This window comes from Amblyomma maculatum, chromosome 2 (genome assembly GCF_055883805.1).
Source record: "Amblyomma maculatum isolate TAMU_Amacu chromosome 2, ASM5588380v1, whole genome shotgun sequence".
In the NCBI taxonomy this organism is placed as follows: Eukaryota; Metazoa; Arthropoda; class Arachnida; order Ixodida; family Ixodidae; genus Amblyomma; species Amblyomma maculatum.
In genome coordinates this window covers 176,923,338-176,942,011 of record NC_139345.1, presented here as the reverse complement: position 1 = coordinate 176,942,011, position 18,674 = coordinate 176,923,338, and positions in this window count along the sequence as shown.

Sequence of the window (18,674 nt, the reverse complement as noted above, 5' to 3'; positions counted from 1 at the left end):
CACAAGATAAATTTTAGGCGCTGATTACGGCTGTATACAGCACCTTAATACAGCACCTTAATATACTAAAAGTAGCGCCAACATGTGAAGATTGCCACCCGCCTCCTCTTCGACTAAAGCCCCTCAATAGACCAAATGTAGTGCCATGCATCTCCTCTCTGGACTCGTACACATGCCGCGAAACCTACCGCGGCGGCGGGTAGGTCTGCCGCGCGCCGAATGGGTCGAGGAGCCATTTTCGGCGGCTTTTCGCGTGCCGTGAATCGGGCGAGCCAATGAGAGATGTCCGGCTCAGCGACGTGAGCTTCACTGTTGCCACCTCGTGGTTGCTACCGAAGTTAACGTCCAGCGACGACTGTGGCAAGACCACGATCAAGCGTTCCGTACCAGACAAAGCAAGCATTCTACTTTTGTGTATCCGCGTTGAAAACTCACCCTCAGCGAGAGTGCATTATGGAACAACTCGAGACTCTACGGTTATTCCCCTTTTACGCGAAAATCATCCGACCAGCGATCACCCATTCGATTTTGCAGGCGCTGAGCGCCCGCCGAGCATACATGCCGAGAAGAATGTACACGTACAGGACAGTGCACTAATTGAGACTGCTTGAGCGGTGTGCTGCGGAGCAAACACGATTATCGCGGTAGATGAGGGGCAACTAGAAGCTGGAATGCGGTCTGCTAACCGAAAAAAGAATCGCATATCTGCTCATGCAGTCAGACACAAGGCGAGATCAGCGCTGTCAAATGACCTCCGCGGCGACCGCCGCGCTATATGGTCCCTGGAAGAACTTGCTAGTCTTCCGTCTCACGCCCGCTGAGGGGTCGCCTCCGTAATGCATGCAGCGTTTGCTCTATACGCAGTCGGGATGCGTTCGACACTCCTGGGACGCCACGACTACCTTCCTGACCAGGTGGGCTCGCTTGTTGAAATTCTGGACCCCAAACTTCATTAGCAGTGGCCTGCAGCTAGGTCTAACCGCCTCAGCGTGGGCTTGGGCCCCCGGATCCAGGCGTCTGCTACCACCTACAACAAGATGACTACCATCACGGGATACGACCCCGACGCAGTGCAAACTTTCACAATCTACGTGAGCGATACTCCAAAACTTAACGCCTACACGCGGACACGCTACTCGAAATGCCGAAAGGGAGATGGAACCAAGTGCGTTTCAGCCAACGCCACGTCGCAGTGCCGAAAGGTAGGAAGCTACCGGAATTCAGCCGCAGGCGCGCTTACTGAGCATGGCCCGAATGGAACCAGAATCTCATCGTCATAGGAGCACGCAACGAGGAAGCTGTCCGCAAGCTCCTGAACATCAAGCACATAAGGTTTGGAGATAACCTGTACGCAGGGACTGCATACCTCAAGCCTCAAGATGCGACATACAGAGGAGTCATTCCTGTCGACGTGGACACCACGGAAGACGAAATCATGCAAGCTATTTACTCTCCACAAGCTGCAGTCATCGGCGTTCACCACCTTGGGAAAAGAGTCATGGTAGCCCTAACATTCGACGGGAACAAATTACCTTGACACATCTTTTTCTATCAGCAAGCGACCCCGGTCCGGTTATACAAGAAAACCACACCGACGTGCCTTAAATGCGGCCAGGTAGGCTATCGACAAGACGTCTGTCCTCATCCGGATGCATCATGCTGTCCCTCCTAGTGGTGTTCAAAACCCATCTGGCCATGAGTGCATAGCTACCTGTCTCACCTGCAGAGGCGATCACCTCACCAGCTCAAACAGATGCAAACTTAAATATCGGACACCAACACCCCGTCAGCGATCTGGCACCGAACAGACCAGCTCCCGCTCATCGAGGGATAGACAACGCCTGCAGCACCACGAGCCACATGAACGTCAGCGCCTGCAGTCGTCCAGCAGAGGCTCTGCAAACTCCCGGCATTCCAGCTCATCTCACAGGCGGCACAGTGGCAATCAAACAGAAGACAAGCGAGACTTCTCGCCCAAAAGGTGAGCTGGGCTAAGGTAGCGATTACTTCCCCGCAATTGTTGGCACAAACCAAAATGCAAGATCAGCTCAACACGCTTGAAGCCGAAAACCGGCGGTTAAAACAGCTCCTATCTCAACCCCAAAACAACACATCATCCGCACAAACCAACCCCCTACCCTCCACTGAAGCTAGCTCATCTCCACTCGCCTCCAACCCCCCTACCATCCAATCTGAAGCCACAGAGGAACCCGAGCAGTATGTACGCCGAACTTAAAACGTGGGTAACCCAGGCTATACTTGGGTAACCCAGGCTATACTTGGGTAACCCAGGCTATACGTGGGTAACCCAGGCTATACCCAGGACGGAACTTTTTCAAAGTATGCGCACATGATTCAGGAGGCTATGCAACCAGTAGTGCCACAGATGGAAGAAATTAAGCTCTTACTAGAACCTTTTTCAATTAAAACAACGAGTTCACAACGCTAAGATAGCGCGCCTACAATAACAGGTAGCGAAGCTCATGCGGTCTGCCGCCCTCCGACTGAAAATCTTTCGTCACCGACACGCTGTCGCGAACTAAGACTTGGACTCCAGCCTCGAGCCCACCCTCGAACCTATGCTTTCCATTTCCGAGGAATATTCCCCTCCTGTACCATGCCTACTGCCCGGACAGCAACGACTCACAACTTAAGCGTCCTACAGTGGAACTGCCGCAGCTTCCGCCGTAAGAGAGCCTCACTCCAACGATATACTGATTCTCTCCCAAACCAACCAGATGTGATCGTTTTACAGAAGGTGAACAACTCCGCAAAACTCATTAATTGCTCCACACACCAACGCACTCAAGCAACCAGCATTATGATTCACTTGCACTTGCTTTAGATCTAGAAGAAGATGATGTAGTGTACGACTTTGCAGAAATCCTATCTAGACACTGCAACAGTACGGGCACCTACACTCTCAACGTTTACAGTAAACCCATCCAAATTACCTTTCCTTGCTCCAGAGTCTTCACAAAGGCACTCACCGTCGCTCAAGGAGCTCCGATCCTCATTTTGGGAGATTTCAATGCGCACCACCCATCCTGGGGCTACCCAAAAGCAAACAACAAAGGCCGCATCCTAACAGACACTGTATCAAACCTCATGCTTACCACCTACACGAGTTGGCAACAGTGTCATGCTTGACACCAGCCCCGATCTCACACTAACCCACGGTGGTAAAGCTTTCCTATGGGAAAACAGATTGGAAACTTCCTCTGTTCCACCAAGGGCGCCGGAAGGCGCGGGCCAAATACAACCATGAAAAGTACGGGACAGAAACTCAATCCTATTACGTAGACGTGGTAAAGTCAGAAGCGGGGAACATGATAGTGGTTGGGATTCACCAACAACTGGTTGATGCCCTCACTTTCTGCGATGACAATATAGAAACGGCGGATGAGGTGGCCATTGCTTTTGCCGCCACGCATAACACTTGCGCCTATATAATCACAGATTTTATGGCTGCCTACCGCAACTACATCAAAGGACGAATATGTCCCCAGGCTGCCAGAATAATTAAAAATCATGGACACCCGGAATAAGACAAATGCCTCGTCCGGACACCGGGACATCAAGGCGTGGAAGGGAACGAGTGCGCCCATACCGCTGCCCGAGCTTTCCCCCCCCCCCCCGGGACTCGACCCCTCCATCCTTCACGCCCCCTATCCCGGTCCTCTGGCGACGAACGCGGAGAAGTTACATCACTGCAGACTCTCTCGCAGAAAATATCCGCCCCTAGCTAAGGGGCTCTCCAAAGCGGAGGAAGTTAGATGGCGATGCCTAAATCACCAGCCCGTTTAAACACAATGCACCTCGAGTTCTGCGACCCCAAATGTAAATAATGCGGGGAGAAGGCAGGACTGCACCACATGGTGTGGACCTGCCCACACAACCCACCTGGATGACCCAAAAGCAGTGCCAACAATTGAGGGATGGGAGGCTGCCTTATCCAGCTCTGGACTAGAGGCCCCATGAGCCGGCCCTCGTGACACGCGCGCGGATAACAGCGGCAGCCGCTGGAGTCCCGCGCTAGGTACCCCACCTACACATCCCCCTCTCTTATATCTGCTCAATAAAATTTTTCAGTCAGTCAATCGGCCGGCGGGTCCGCACGGGTGAGCGCGGGCGCGGGCGAGCTGCCGGCCGCGGACGCGTCAGCAAGGCTTACGGTCACTTTCAACTCTGCGCTTTCGTCGGCCTCTGTTTTTCTTAATAATTTTCGCACATGAATAGTGTTTTAGATTACCTGAAAAGGTTGCATTTGGACATTGCTGTTAATTACGAATTTACCACCTAAAAGTTCTAAATGTGGATGCAGCATTCACTTCAGCTTTTATTTATTTATTTTTTTGCTCTCGCACACTGCACTGGACTCTGAAAGAAGCGCGCAGGAGCAGTTTTTGTTTTCACATTATCTTCGTTGTGTAGATGCAGTGTACGCGTGACTGCAGGGTATATTTGCGAACACACTTCTCTTAGCTATTTTTTACTATGCATCATTACGCGATGTTGGCGAATCTTGAATTTGGGAAACGTAACAGCGTAAAGGCATGCAAAAACAAGACACAAGAGAGCACAACGTGATACAACGCTTGTGTCACGTTGTGTTCTTTTGTGCCTTCTGGTCGCAAGATTTGCGCTGTAACGTTTCCTAAATTTACTATGCATCTTTCATGTTATAGTTGTGTTCGCTGCCTCCTTTCCCCCGGTGCAAACACTACCACGGTGCAAACAATGCACGCGCGGCGCATATCGTGTGTTTGCTACTTCTCGCGCTTCTTTTAGTGCGTAGCACTACTAGCCGCAATTACGGATTTCGCCCATGTCTGTCCGAAGCCGCTCACTCTCTCTTCGTGAACTTAAAGTGGAGAAAGAGAAGGTGGCGACGCGCGCGTTGCACGGCTCAGCATTGAGGAGGTGGTGGTGGTGGTGAAAACATTTATTATATTACAGAGAGGTACGTATATACACTAGGTGGGATGCCTAGACAGGCACTCCACTGGCGTTTGCCGCAGCCCGGGCGCGCTGCGTTAAGACCTTTTGGGCCTCTAGGGTGCAGCAGCCGGACAGGGTCGCCTCCCAGTTCTCTCGGGTGGGGTTGGGGATAGGGGGCAAAGATGTATTTTTCTGGCAGGCCCACACCATGTGGTAGGTGTCAGACACCTCCCCACAGTGCGAGCACAGCCCGTCGAATTGTGGATCAAAATGTTTTAGAGTAGCCGGGCACAACATTGTATTGGTGAGCAGGCGCAGGAGCCCCCACTCGTTAGCCTTCCCCAGCCCTTTGCACTGGGTGGGAAGAGTTTGGTGCGTGGCGAGTTTGGTGCATATGGTGAATATGCGAAATATTCACATATTTCTTTAAATTTGTAAACTGGGCTGAAATCAAAATCCTGGTCCGCGTCGGGTCCCTTGGGAAATGCCCGGAGAGAGAGAGCGCGCGGGCGGCGGCGTCGACTGCCTCATTCCCTAGGAGACCTTCGTGACCTGGAGCCCAAACGAGAGATCGGTACGCGGGATCCGAATCTAGACTACATTTTTGGCATATGCGGTAAGCTAGGGGAGCAGTCCGCTCTTGTTGGACGTTCCGAAAAGCCCCTCGCGAGTCGGTTATGATGTATTTGGAGCAGGAGTCAGAGGCTGCGAGGGCGATGGCAACCTCTGCTGCGTGGGTTGGTGACTGGGCCTTGAACATAAGGCCATCTACTGTTTTGCCGTTGTGGATGACCGCGGCTGTGTACCAACGCCTAGGGTTCGGCCCGGAGACGTCCACATGGAAACCTCCTGGTTTGCTTCCATAATGGCGGTCCAAGGCTACCGCCCACGCCAAGCGCCGACCATTACGGTCCTCTTTGGACAGATTGGCGGGGAGAGGCCGCGCATGGAGGGCGTGTCTCTATTTTTCGGGAATGCGACATCTCTCCTCTGTGAGTTGGGTGTGTTGGATGTAAAGTCGGGCAAGAAGACGGCGACCCGACTCTGTTTTTGTCAGACGCGTGTACTGATTGGTGAGGTGGGCCTTTCGAAGCTCCCTGAAAGTATTCACCACACCCAGCGCCATGAGACGGCTGGTAGAGGTGGAGACCGGGTGGCCCAGTGCTCGTTTCATGATTTTACGGAGGATCACTTCGAGAATATCCTCCTCCTGTTTCCGCAGGTGGATGTAGGGAGTCGAATACAAGATTCGACTGGTCACGAATGCGTTCGCCAGACGCAAGGCGTCCTTGCGTCCTTGCGTCGTAACCCATCGCGTTTGTTGGAAACCCGGCGGACCATGCGGCCCACCTGGTCCACCACCTGCCGGAGCTTGGCGAGTATTGTGTCGAATCGTCGCTGGTTGTGTATAAATAGTCCAAGAACTCCGATTTCCTTATATTCTTGACTGGGACCGCTTTGCAAGGTGAGATTGATTTGAGTCGAGCATGAGCGCGAGGGGCGCAGACGCACGAATTCAGATTTTTGCTGTGAGCATTGGAGACCACAGCCGCGGGCATAGCGGTCCACTATGCTAGCAGCCGTTGCAGGCTGGTCTCCATGTCCCCCAGACGCCCTTGCGTGGCCCAAAGGGTGATGTCGTCGGCGTACAGCGCGGGTTGCACCCCTTCGACCGCACCCAACAAAGCAGGTAAGCGCATCATTGCAACGTTGAATAGCAGAGGGGACAGCACTGCGCCTTGCGGAATGCCCCTCGTGCCGAGCAAAAAAGGTCCGTGTCCTTGATCCTGTATTTCGATATAAGACAGTCTGTCTGTGATAAATTGTTTGATGTAGTTGAAAGTGCTCGTACCACAGTGCGTTTGATTCAAGTGTGTGAGTATGACCTCGAATGTTACATTGTCGAACGCCCCTTTGAGATCCAGGGCGAGGACGATTTTGTCGTTTCTTGTGCATGTGATGGAGTACAGTATTTCGCGGTCGAGTTGGAGCAGGACATCCTGTGCGGATCTGTGCGGGCGAAAGTGTTGTGTTGTTAAAGGTACTCAGACAGCCAATCCCGCACCATCGTCTCCATCAATTTGCCCACACACGAGGTGAGAGAGATGGTCGGAGGTTGTCCGTGTCGACTGGTTTCCCGGCTTTGGAAATAAAGGGGACGAGAGCCGTCTTCCATTCAATGGGAAGGGGGTTTCCCCCGTCCAGATCGCATTTATGTAATCAAGAAGGCACTGGTGCGCCGTGTCAAGGAGGTTCGCCAGAAGTTTAACGGTGACCTTGTCCCTGCGCGGCGAAGTGTCCTTCTTCATTTTGGCCAGACTGGACCGCAGATCGTGGAGCAGGAATGTGTTATCCAACTCCGAGTTTCCCCCTGCCTGCATAGGAATAGGCCGATCCGTGGGGGTCCTGAATTGTGCACAGGTAGCGATCGCTATAGCGCCACTGCCAGCTGCATTGTCTTGTCTGTCTTATCTTTGTTGTCGTTGTGTCTGCGTTGAGATAATTTGGTGACAGAATAAAACACCGGTGAAATTTAAACTCATTTAATGGCTACATGGAAGAAACTGTACAGAAATTCAAACTGACGACCGTTTCTTTCGGCGCCTTGCAAGCTACTGTCCTAAGACCGTTGACCGTGTTTCCTCTCCAGGCGTTCACTTGTTTCTCTTTTTCTTTAGAGCGCCGCCCCCCTTCCCCCCGCTTAATTTTGCGTGGACCCTTGGAGCCTCGCAGTCGCGGCGCTCGTTCGGCGGTGTCGATAATAGAGGAATCCTCCTCGCGTCCCCGGTACTGGCCCGCAGCCACCTCGTAGGCTCGAATTTCAGAGCAGGCGGGCGTCCGCGTCTTGTTAGGCCGCCAGCGCGTACGTACGCCTGAAACCAATCCGTGGCATGGACGCGGCTCAGCCCATCGCTGTGGGTGGTGGTGGTGGTAAGAACATTTATTTACACAAGGGCCAGGAGGTATGTTTGGATCGGCCCATAAGGGACCGATCCTTACAAGCACTAGGTGGAGGTCCCTAGTTGGGGACCCCAGTGGCGGTTGCCGCCGCTCGGGCGCGTCCGACTAAGGCTTGTTGGGCCTGTAAGTCGTGGCAGCCGAGCAGGACCGCCTCCCAGTTCTCCCGGGTTGGGTTGGGGATGGGGGGAATAGCCGGGTTGGAGGGGCAGGCCCACACCATGTGATAGATGTCAGAAAACACCGCTCCACAGTGTGTGCAGCTGCCACTAAAGGAGGGGTCAAAATGTTTTAGGGCTGCCGGGCACAGCAATGTATTGGTGAAAAGGCGGAGAAGAAGCCGCTCATCCGCCTTTTTGAGACCTTTGCATGGGCTGGGATAAAGGCGATGACAATTTTGATAGTACGTCGTGATATCTTTGAAGGTGTAGGCCGGATTAAAATCGGATTCCTGATCGGGTAGGGAGGAGAAAACAGCCCGGTGAGAGAGCGCGCGGGCGGCTGCGTCTGCTGCCTCGTTTCCTGCCAAACCCTGATGAGCAGGGGCCCATATAAGGTAGCGGTGTGCGGGGTCCGTATCCCGTATGCAGTTTAAGTAAATTTTATAGGCTAGTAAGGGAGTCCAGCCTTGTCTGACGTTCCGACAGGCTCCTCGCGAGTCGGTAATTATGTATTTTGAGTCGGAATGAGAGGCCGCTAGAGCAATCGCCACCTCTTCTGCGTGTGTTGTACTCCCGGGCTTCCAGGAACCTCTTCTGCCGACACGTGGGGCAGGCCCGCCGAGTTTGGTGAGAATCCGCCTTTTGCGGGAGGATGTGGCGCCATCATGCGGGAGCAGGCGAGAAACACATTGGACGGCAGTGTAGCAGACGACGCGAGAGCACACCATACGAAATGGCCACGCCGACGCAGGTAGAAAGCGAAATCCCCCCCCCCCCCCATTTTTTCGCCTCGGCGCGAAAAGTACTGACAGTGATTGCAGTATTATGTTCACGCAGTATGGGGGAATGTGCAGCGTTTTCACAATCCACTCATAACGCACGCATATACTATCTTCGTATTGTAAGAGTGTGTAGCGCGAGCCGTGTCCGACGTGACAGAATGAGACGCTCTCAGCGTGCAGGTTTTCGGCAGACAGGAGAGCGCGGAGGCAGAGAGAGAGAGAGAGGGATCTCAAAGGGCAAAGCGGCCAGAGGTTTTTCGATGCTGCGGATCTAGGTGGAATCATCTCCTGTGACTTCGAGCAGCGCATATGTGCGGGGTGTCTTGAGTTACCGAGCACAATGCGGTCACCGCGGCGCCAGCATGGTGCAATGGGCGTCGCTTCCTCCTCGCGTCATCTACAAGCGTGCAGCTATAGGATTTCATCTACGAGGCTCGGCAGAGAGGCATTTATACACACCCCCTGAAAAGGGCACTGTCCCGGGCGGAATGCACACCTGCAGGAAACGCGCGGCATTTTTCTGGCAACGGATGATTCAGCGCTGTAGCCGGTTTCTGCCCTGAAGAGTCAGAACGGATGTGGTCGCCATGGTGAAAAGGTTCTAGGTGCACAGAGAATGGTCATTATGTTGTGTAAAGGATCCACAACCTTTCTGCTTCCGGTGCGATTTCTGCAGAATCAACGACTTGATGACACGTGTGCGTCTCCTACATATCGGATGCGCATCTCGGTCAGGAACCAACCTGTTCTACGTCCAGAGCGATCCACTCTGCAAGTGAACGAGCATGAACCTTCCAGGGGACTCATTTGTGCTGGGCGGTTTCCTTGCCGTTGCAAACGGTTGGACGAAGACGACGATTATCAAGCTCCCTGACGAAGTGCATCTGACTGCGTAGACCAAAGAAAGAAAATCCGAATGCTTTAGTGTGCACGAAGGCGAGCCTTTAAGTAAAAAAAATTTAAAAAAAATACTGTGCTTCGTGCAAGAGTGTCAAGTGCGTCATATGCTCCGAGCGGCAAAAACATAGATACTACAGGTATGCATGCATCTAAAGGAAATATGCATGATGAAAAGTACCTACTGGAGTTTGCACCCAGCCTGTAACGCACCAGTTATAACTGCAATGAGGATTTCTTCGGTGCGTGATTGCTTTAGTTGCGCCGGGGCCTGAGGGCGATGTATTTTGTCGTTTCTTTTCTTTATGTGCGAAAGGGCTAGGTAGCTTATCACAGGCGGTTGTGCCGTAATATTTACCATGTTTTATCGTGACTGCCACCTGACTAACACGAAAAAAAATACGGCCTTTTAATGCACTGCCGTTCGCGAGCCTCATGACCAGCTCAACTACTCGGCTCGCGAACGGCGGTGCATCACAACAAACGCCCAATTTTTTTTCCTTTTTAGTCAGGATGCAGTCGCGATAAAACATGCTAAATATTACGGTCTAGCGCACACAGTCACCTGTGATATCTGCGCTACCCGGCCCCTTCGCACATGAAGAAAACAAACGACAAAATACATCGCCATCAGACGTGCCGAACAAATGCTCATTGCGGCTATCACTGGTGGGTTACAGGCTTGGCGCAAACTCTGGTAGATACTTTTCATCATGGACATTTTCTTTAGATGCATACTTACCTGTAACGAAGTGTTTTTCGTACAGTCGAGAGTACGCAGTCGGTTGTTAAGATCGGCCATTCACATCTTGACGTTTGGTGGCCCTAATTAAAGCTTGACGTCGTTGTTGGTCGCGGCTTACCGAAGGAAACCTGAAAAACCGCGTCTTGCATCTCGGCACGCTTAGAGAGCGGCAATCGTAAGCGGCAGATTTGGCATCGCTTTGTCAAGCCTGTGACGGTCACCGTGCCGCCCGGTGCCGCCAGCCCCCGTGCACTGGCGGCGCCGAGAAAGGTCGTCGACGCCGTCCAATGTGTTTCCATCGGTCGCCGCTACGACTTCGCGCATGCGCAGAAAACTCGCGCAAAAGGCGGATTATGGCCCCGGTTGTGTCTTCGACGGCGCCAGTGGAGCGGGAGGGACGCTTTGAGGGGCGACGAGCCGCTGGTCGACTGGCCGGCAGTGGCAAGGAGCAGCCGTGCCCTTTCCGAAAAATCACTACAGCGCACGCACGCACGCACGCACGCACGCACGCACACACACACACACACACACACACACACACACACACACACACACACACACACACACACACACACATAGCCGCGAGTGGCCGCTCGGCCGGCGATCAGGGGAATGAAACAGCCGTCTCCTGACACGTCCTTCGGATCTGGTTTTTGTCTGTGTCCCCGACACATTCCGCCCCGAAATGACGAAGTCATTTGTTAGTCGGAGAGCTCCAGAGGGTGGCGCAACTGAATTGGACAGCGAAGTCTGGTCCCCCCTGGCAGTCGGACTTCAAAAGCTCTTGTTCGGTTGTCTCTTCCCGTGAATGCTCTTTCGATTATTCCCAGCTTCCACATTTGCCGCGGCTGTAGGGCTTCTTTCAGGAGGACCACGTCTCCAATCTTAACTTGCTACCCCGTTGAGCTCCTTTGGAATGGGTCAGCTGTAGCTCCTTTAAGTACTCAGTGCACCAACGTCTCCAGAACCCTTGCAATGCTTTGTTGCGAGTTGAAATCATTTGTCGCAGGTGGTTACAGGACAGGACAGTGATTTCCTTTCTTTGCAGCTCCGGAAGGGAGGTCAGTCGTCTTCCGGTAAGAAACATAGCCGGACAGAGCGGTTCAGGTTCGTTCGGCTCTGTGTAAACATGAGTAAGTGGTCGGGAGTTCAGTACCGCTTCCACTTCAGCCAGCGTAGTTGACATTTCCTCGAACGTCAAGTAGCTCGTTCCTAGCGTCTTCTTTAAGGCTTGCTTCGTTAGTCCGACAAGACGCTCGTAGAAGCCGCCCCACCATGGTCCGCGTTCCACAATGAATTTCCATTGAACACGCGAGTTTATAAGGTGATCTTGCACCGGGTCACCTCACATAACATCCCGGAGGCAGCCCAAATCCCTGTTAACCTTCTTGGACGTGAGGGCATTATCACTGTAGATGGTGCTCGGAAGCCCTCGTCTGGCAGCGAATCGCCGAAACGCGAGCAGAAACGAGCCTGTCGACATGTCGGAAACCAGCTCCAGATGGATGACTCGAGTGACCGCGCAGGTAAACAGCGCTACATAGCACTTCGTAGGCGAGAGCCCTTTGACAAGTGGTCCGGCAAAGTCAACGCCTGTCACCTGAAAGGGTTGGGCTTCTGTTATGCGGTCTGTTGGTAGCGGAGCCGTCACTTCGTTTGCCGGCTGTGCGTTGAACCGCTGGCGTGTTACGCAATCTTTTACAATTCTTTTCACCAGCTGACTTGCTCTGATCACGTGATATCTTTCTCTGAGCAGCGTAAGCGTGTGGCGTATCCCTCCGTGCAACACTCTGAGGTGGCAGTAGTGGGCAAGCAGCTTCGCTAGGTGGCTTCCCTTCGGTATGACGACGGGATGTTTGGAGTCATAGCTCAGGTGGTTATGTTGTAGTCGTCCGTCAATCCTCAGAATTCCATTTATGTCCACCACAAGAGAAGCATTTCTGAGCGGAGAGTCGTTGGGCACCGCTTTCTGATTTCGAATGCTGTGCAGCTCCTTGGAAAAGCCTGCTCATTACGTATCCAAAATAGTTCGGCCCGATCTAGCTCTTCGGGGGTGATGGGCCCGGCTTCATCGCTTCGTCGTCCTGCCTTAAATATGAAACGAAGCACCCAAGCCGTGACTCTGATCAGTCTCGTGAAAGAGCTGTAGCTGCTAACGTTCATTAATGCAGGCGCGGTCACCTGAGACGTCATGGCCGGCAGTGCCTTGGTTGGCTGCCTGCTCTCCAATTCCTTGTCCGTGAAGGTTGCCTGCACAAGTCATTTGGCCACTCGCTTTCCTGTGCGCAGAGCCACTTGGGTCCCAACCACCACATCTCACTAGTCACAAGGAGATCCGCAGGGTTCTCTTTCCCCAGGCAGTGCCTCCCTTTATAGCATCCGGTGCTTTGCTGTATCTCACGGACGCGATTTCGCACAAACTGCTGCCAGCGTTCAGCGTCACCTCGAATCCAATGGAGAGCGATCGCGGAATCGGTCCAAAGAGTAACGCAATCAGGGTGCTTCCCGAGCGTCTTTACTATGTAGCGCTGCACAATCGAGCTGCAAGCAAACATGCCATCAACTCCAGCCTTGCTAGCGTGAGTTCTTTAGTGGGGCCACCCTCAATTTGCTCATTAGGCCGCCTTCCGAAGCAATGGTGAGGTAGGCGACCGCCCCATAGGCCGCGGGACTGGCGTCTGCAAAGGTGTGCAGGTGCGTTTTTGTAGCCGGCCCGCTGAAGTCCGCTCCGTAGTACCGTGGTACCTGTATCTCGTGAAGATGTTTCAATTCACAATACCAGGTTTTCCAGCCTTCAACTATGTCGTTTGGTAGGGCATCGTCCCTTTCGACGTTCTGGCGCCACAGCTGCTGAAACAGGATCTTAGCCCGTACGATAAAGGGTGACAGCCATCCCAGTGGGTCATAGATCCATGCGGTAGTTTGCAGCATGGAACGTTTGGCGTCTGTCTTCATTGTGTAGTAGCTTGCGACACATGGCGCAAAGGTCAGGCGATCGGTAATGGGGTCCCAGGTCAGTCCCAGCACTTTCAGCGCCCCAGAGGGGAATCCTAGAGACTTATTTTCGCTGCCGTCTTGCCCAAATAGCCGACGTAGCCTTTCGTTATTCGACGGCCACTTGTGCAACTTCATCGAGGCGGAGTGGAAGATCGCGTTTGCTTCGTTGTAGAGCTTCAGAGCCCCCTCTTCGTCATCTGCACCGGTTAGTAGGTCGTCTACATAAAGGCTTTGCGGCGGCTGGCTGGCAGTGTGCGGAAACTCTTCCTCGCAGGCTTTCAAGTGGTGCTGAAGGGTAGCGGAGAGCAGAAACGGGCTTGCGGTGGTTCCAAACGGTACTCGCTTCATGCGCCACGTTTCAATGGGAGGCAACGAAGTACCGGCCTGAGGAGTCTCTCGGAACCAAAAAAATCGCAGAGCGTCTCTGTATTGCTATCGCACTCCAATTTGTAGAAAGGCCTGCTCAATGTCCGCGACAAGCGCAACTCGATACTTGCGGAAATTAAGAAAGAGCCCGACATGGTCTGCCGTTAAGTTAGGTCCTGTTTCAATGTTGTCATTAAGACTCTTTGTACTTTTGGAGTGGGAAAAAGCGTCAAACACAACTCTTAATTTTCTGGAATTACGGAGCACTGCTTGATGAGGCATGTGGTAAACGCAGTGCTTGCGGTCGGCCTTTTCTTCTACCCGTTCTGCCATGTCCAGAATGCCGTACTGCCTGATCGCCGCATCGTATTCTTCGAGAAGGTCAGGAGCCCTTTTGAGTCGGTTCGCCAATTGATTGAGGCGCTTCAGAGCAATTTCTCGGTTATCCTCGAGCGAAATCTCGGATTTCCAAGGCAACGCAACCTCATAACGGTTACCTTGTCCTCAAAGAACTCTAAAGCTTGACACATTTTGTCGTTCTCCTCGACCTCCTTTACTCCAATTGATTCCAAATCCCAGAATTTGGTCAGAATATCTGTCGTCTGCCTCTCGATTACAGATGTTCTTAGTGTCACAGTTTTGAAGCAGTGGGTCTGCTCGACATTGTCCTCAGTGAGCCCTTGAACAGTCCAGCCAGCTGCTGTTTCCACTGCCCTCAGTCGGTTTCCTAATCTGACCGATCTACCTGTCGTGAGGTCCCATATGTGATCAGATCCGATAAGCAGCTCAACACCTTCTGTCCCATTGTCGTTTGCGAAGTCGGCCGGTTCGTAACCTAGGTACTTTAGTCGTTTCATTATTCTCTCTGGTGGTGAGGGTATAGGTTGATCGCAGATGGTATCTGTTTCCAGTACTTCGAATTCCCGCTCGTCTCCGCGGTTAGTCTTTAGTGTAACCTTTACTCTTCGGAACTCGCGTTTCTCTTGGTGGCCTCCGAACACAACCGACGGTCAACCTCTCATGCCCGAGAAGCGTGCATCCCAGTTTCCGCGAGGTGTCAGCAGTGATGTAAGAGCTCTGACTTCCTCCGTTGAATAGAACTCGTACCTGAGCCTTGCAAGTCTCTCCACAACATAATGCAGTTGCGGTCTGCAGCAAAACGGTTTTTTTTTTTGGAAGTAGAGCCGTGTCCCGTTGTAGTAGTTTCGAGGCTTACTTGCGCGTCCGTCACGGTGCGGTTCGGTTCAGGTGGCCTGTTACCGGTGTACGAAGGGTCGCACATCGTGCTGGCATGCTTCTTGCGACATTTGTTGCACTGCAGGCTTACGCGGCATGCTCGTGACTGATGTCCAGATTTCGTGCCCTAGAAACATCGGCCGTAAGACCGCAGAAGTCGTTTCTTTCCTTATAAAATTTTTGCGGCGTCGCAGCTCGGCGTTTTGTGCTCGGTGGAACCGCAGAAAAAGCAGTTCAATGGGGTAGCGTTTTGATGTAGCATCGCAACCGATCGGACATGCTTGTCATGCGATTTTCCATGCAACTTCGAAATGTCCTTAATGCCTTCTTCAGGTTGTTGCCTGGTGTCCATGCTTTGCAATGCAGACAAGTTATCTCTACTTTCCACATCTACTCTCAGAAAAGAGAGTAGCTTTAAAAAAGAAGAAACACTACCTTTGCCGCTTTCGTTCGTTGCGTGTGACGACGCATCGGAGGAGCTCTGTTCGCAGGCGAGGCTGCCTGTGTCCACGACGCACTTTCGGCTGAAGTCCAACAGGATGTCACGTGGCATCGCTCTTTGCACGATCGGAAGTAGCATCGAGCTGTAGGATTCCAGCCTTTGTCCGAGCGTCTCGAGGCCTCTGATGTGTGCCGCCAAGGTGTCGTAGAGACGGCGAAGACCACGGATATCTACTGATGAGCGCACGGGCTTCAGGTCGATCAGCCTCTTCAGATGTCCTTGAGTCAGAAACGCCTCGTTGCCATACCGTTTCTTGATCAGCTGGATGGCGTCGTTGTAACACTTTGAGGCTGGTGGAAGACCAGCGAGTGCCGCTGCCACGTCGCCCGTGACTGATGCTTGCCGTAGTGAAATCTGTCTATGTCAAACAAATCTTCGTTTTTATCTGCTACCTGCTCGAACACTTCCCAAAAGGATTACCAGTCAGAACGTCGTCCGGTGAATTTCATTACGTCGATCTTCGGCAGCTTCCCTCTTGTCTTCACAGATGTGGCCGTTTGGGTGGCTGGCGTGGCCGTTTGACTGATGATGCCACTACCCGCCGATTCCACGGCAGCCTGCGTTGATCATCATCATCATCAGCCTGACTATACCCACTGCAGGTCGAAGGCCTCTCCCATATTTCTCCACTTAACCCGGTTCTGTGCTAGCTGCATCCACTTGACCCCTGCGAACTTCTTGACCTCATCCGCCCACCTAACTTTCTGCCGCCCCCTGCTACGCTTTCCTTCCCTTGGAACCCAGTTTGTTACCCTAAGCGACCATCGGTTATCCTCTCTTGGCATTAAATGTCCTGCCCATGCCCATTTCTTTTTCTTAATTTTCACTAGAATGTCGGTAACTTTAGTTATTCCCATATTTCTCCACTTAACCCGGTTCTGTGCTAGCTGCATCCACTTGACCCCTGCGAACTTCTTGACCTCATCCGCCCACCTAACTTTCTGCCGCCCCCTGCTACGCTTTCCTTCCCTTGGAACCCAGTTTGTTACCCTAAGCGACCATCGGTTATCCTCTCTTGGCATTAAATGTCCTGCCCATGCCCATTTCTTTTTCTTAATTTCCACTAGAATGTCGGTAACTTTAGTTATTTCTCTGTCCCACTCTGCACGCTTCCTATCTCTTAAAGGGGTCATGCAGTGCCTAAAATGGGGTAAAGCAAATCGGTCGAGAGATAGGTACTCCCTCACAGGTCAATTCACCGCAAGAATTTTTTAGCTAGCTTCATTAACAGCAGAGATATCGGCTATCAAAAATGGCGCTCCTCCTCGCTCCCCTCAACTCAACACTCGGAGACGACCAGAAAAAAAAACGATGAAAACAGCTCGGGAACTCCGCCCCGCTAGCCCCGCCCACGAAGCGTCATCGGGTGATGCTCGGTTCTCAGACTTCCGGTCGTCGCGCCTGTTTTCCCCGAGCTTCGCCCATGCATTCAAGGTATCTGCCTTTTCCGTCCCGTCTGCGTTTGCGTGGCTTTCAACCTTGTCTGCTGTCTTCCTCGGCCGCCGGTTTCTTCAGTTTCTTGACCTCTCTGAATTGTGTGCGACAGCAGCCCGAACGACTCGGGTCGTTCGCGAGCGCCTACCTGCAGATAGGAAGCTGTCCACACATACCGGCGGCCGCCGCGGAGGGAGCATTTTTCTTCATATCCCTGTCCCATTCAGCGCAAATTAGCGTGCACTCCTGCCGAGCACGGCTTTCTACAAGACCGCTATCTTTTCTCGCGCTGCCTGGGTCAGTCTCTTCGGTACCGTCTTCTGCGGTTTGACCAACGGCGGCCGGTGACCCCTCGCGGAGTTGACGCGATATCGTCGACTCTGCATGGATGCTAGCAGACAATAAAGCGTGCGAGTTGCCCGCGTGCAAACATATGTCGTCGTCATTTTTAGTCCGGAGTTGCTTTCATTATGGTCGGCGAGAGGCATTTCTTGTGCATAACGAATGGAATGTATACGCGTACGTATCACCGACGAGAGCACGGACTGATGATGGCTACAGAGTTTGGATATCGGATGACTAGGTGAGCACGGATCATTCGCCCGCGAATCTTAAAATTGTGATTAACAAAAAGGACAGTGCAGTGTGTGTGTTTTTTTGACGTCATTTCGCACATCGTTTAGGAAGTGCCAACGCGTAGCGTGCACGTGTGTTTGTCTCATGTGTACGCATCGTCCGAGCCAGAATTGACGGCGCAAAACAGAATGCAGCTCGGCACATTGAGTTCGGCAGCGCAGGTTGTCACTAGATAGTTTTAGCTTACCGTGATCCGCAATCCGCTACCGTGATCCGACACCGCGCGTTCCACTGCGCATGCCCAGATCCCTTGAAGCCGATAGATGGCGCCACATACTGGATGTCGGCACATAGACCTGCCGCGTCGGGACCAATCAGCTTGTGCGCCCCTCCCACGCACGGTAGCGGGTCACGGTGGCGGATCGCGGATCACGGTAAGCTAAATATCTCTACTGATTTTCGCAGCGACACGCAAGAATCGCGCACATGAGCATGCGAGCGGCTACGCTAGAGACGCAGCGAAGCGGGCGATTCCAAAACGCCGTCCGCCGTGGCTTCTACGCAAATAAACGAGGCCTAGCGACGACCAGGGAGCAGCGCACGATCGGAGTGCCGTCGGCCGCAGCGCCCGCGGACGGCATCTCTGCAGTAACCTGGCGACATCCGGTGCTGCACATAAGCGGCGCGAATTTGTGTACTTTCGCGATGAAGCTGAGAACAGACCTTTTTTGACGCACGTTTTCATTTACACGAAGGTTGATGCTGCCTTTTTAACCGGTACGGTGTTGAATCGGACTAGCTCGTGCTCTTTTCACACTGCTGCACCGACGCGCACTTTCAGTCGGACGCACATCGTTTAGCAAGTGCCAATGCGTAAAGTGCACGCGTGTTTTTTCTCATGTGTACGCATCGGCCGAGCCAGAAACAACGGCGCAAAACATGAGCAAAGCAGCTCGCCACATGCAGTTCGGCAGCGCAGGTTGTCACCGCTTTCCGAAGCTACACGCAAGAATCGTGCACAGGAGCACGCGAGCGACTACACTAGAGACGCAGCGAAGCTGACGATTCTAAAACGCCGT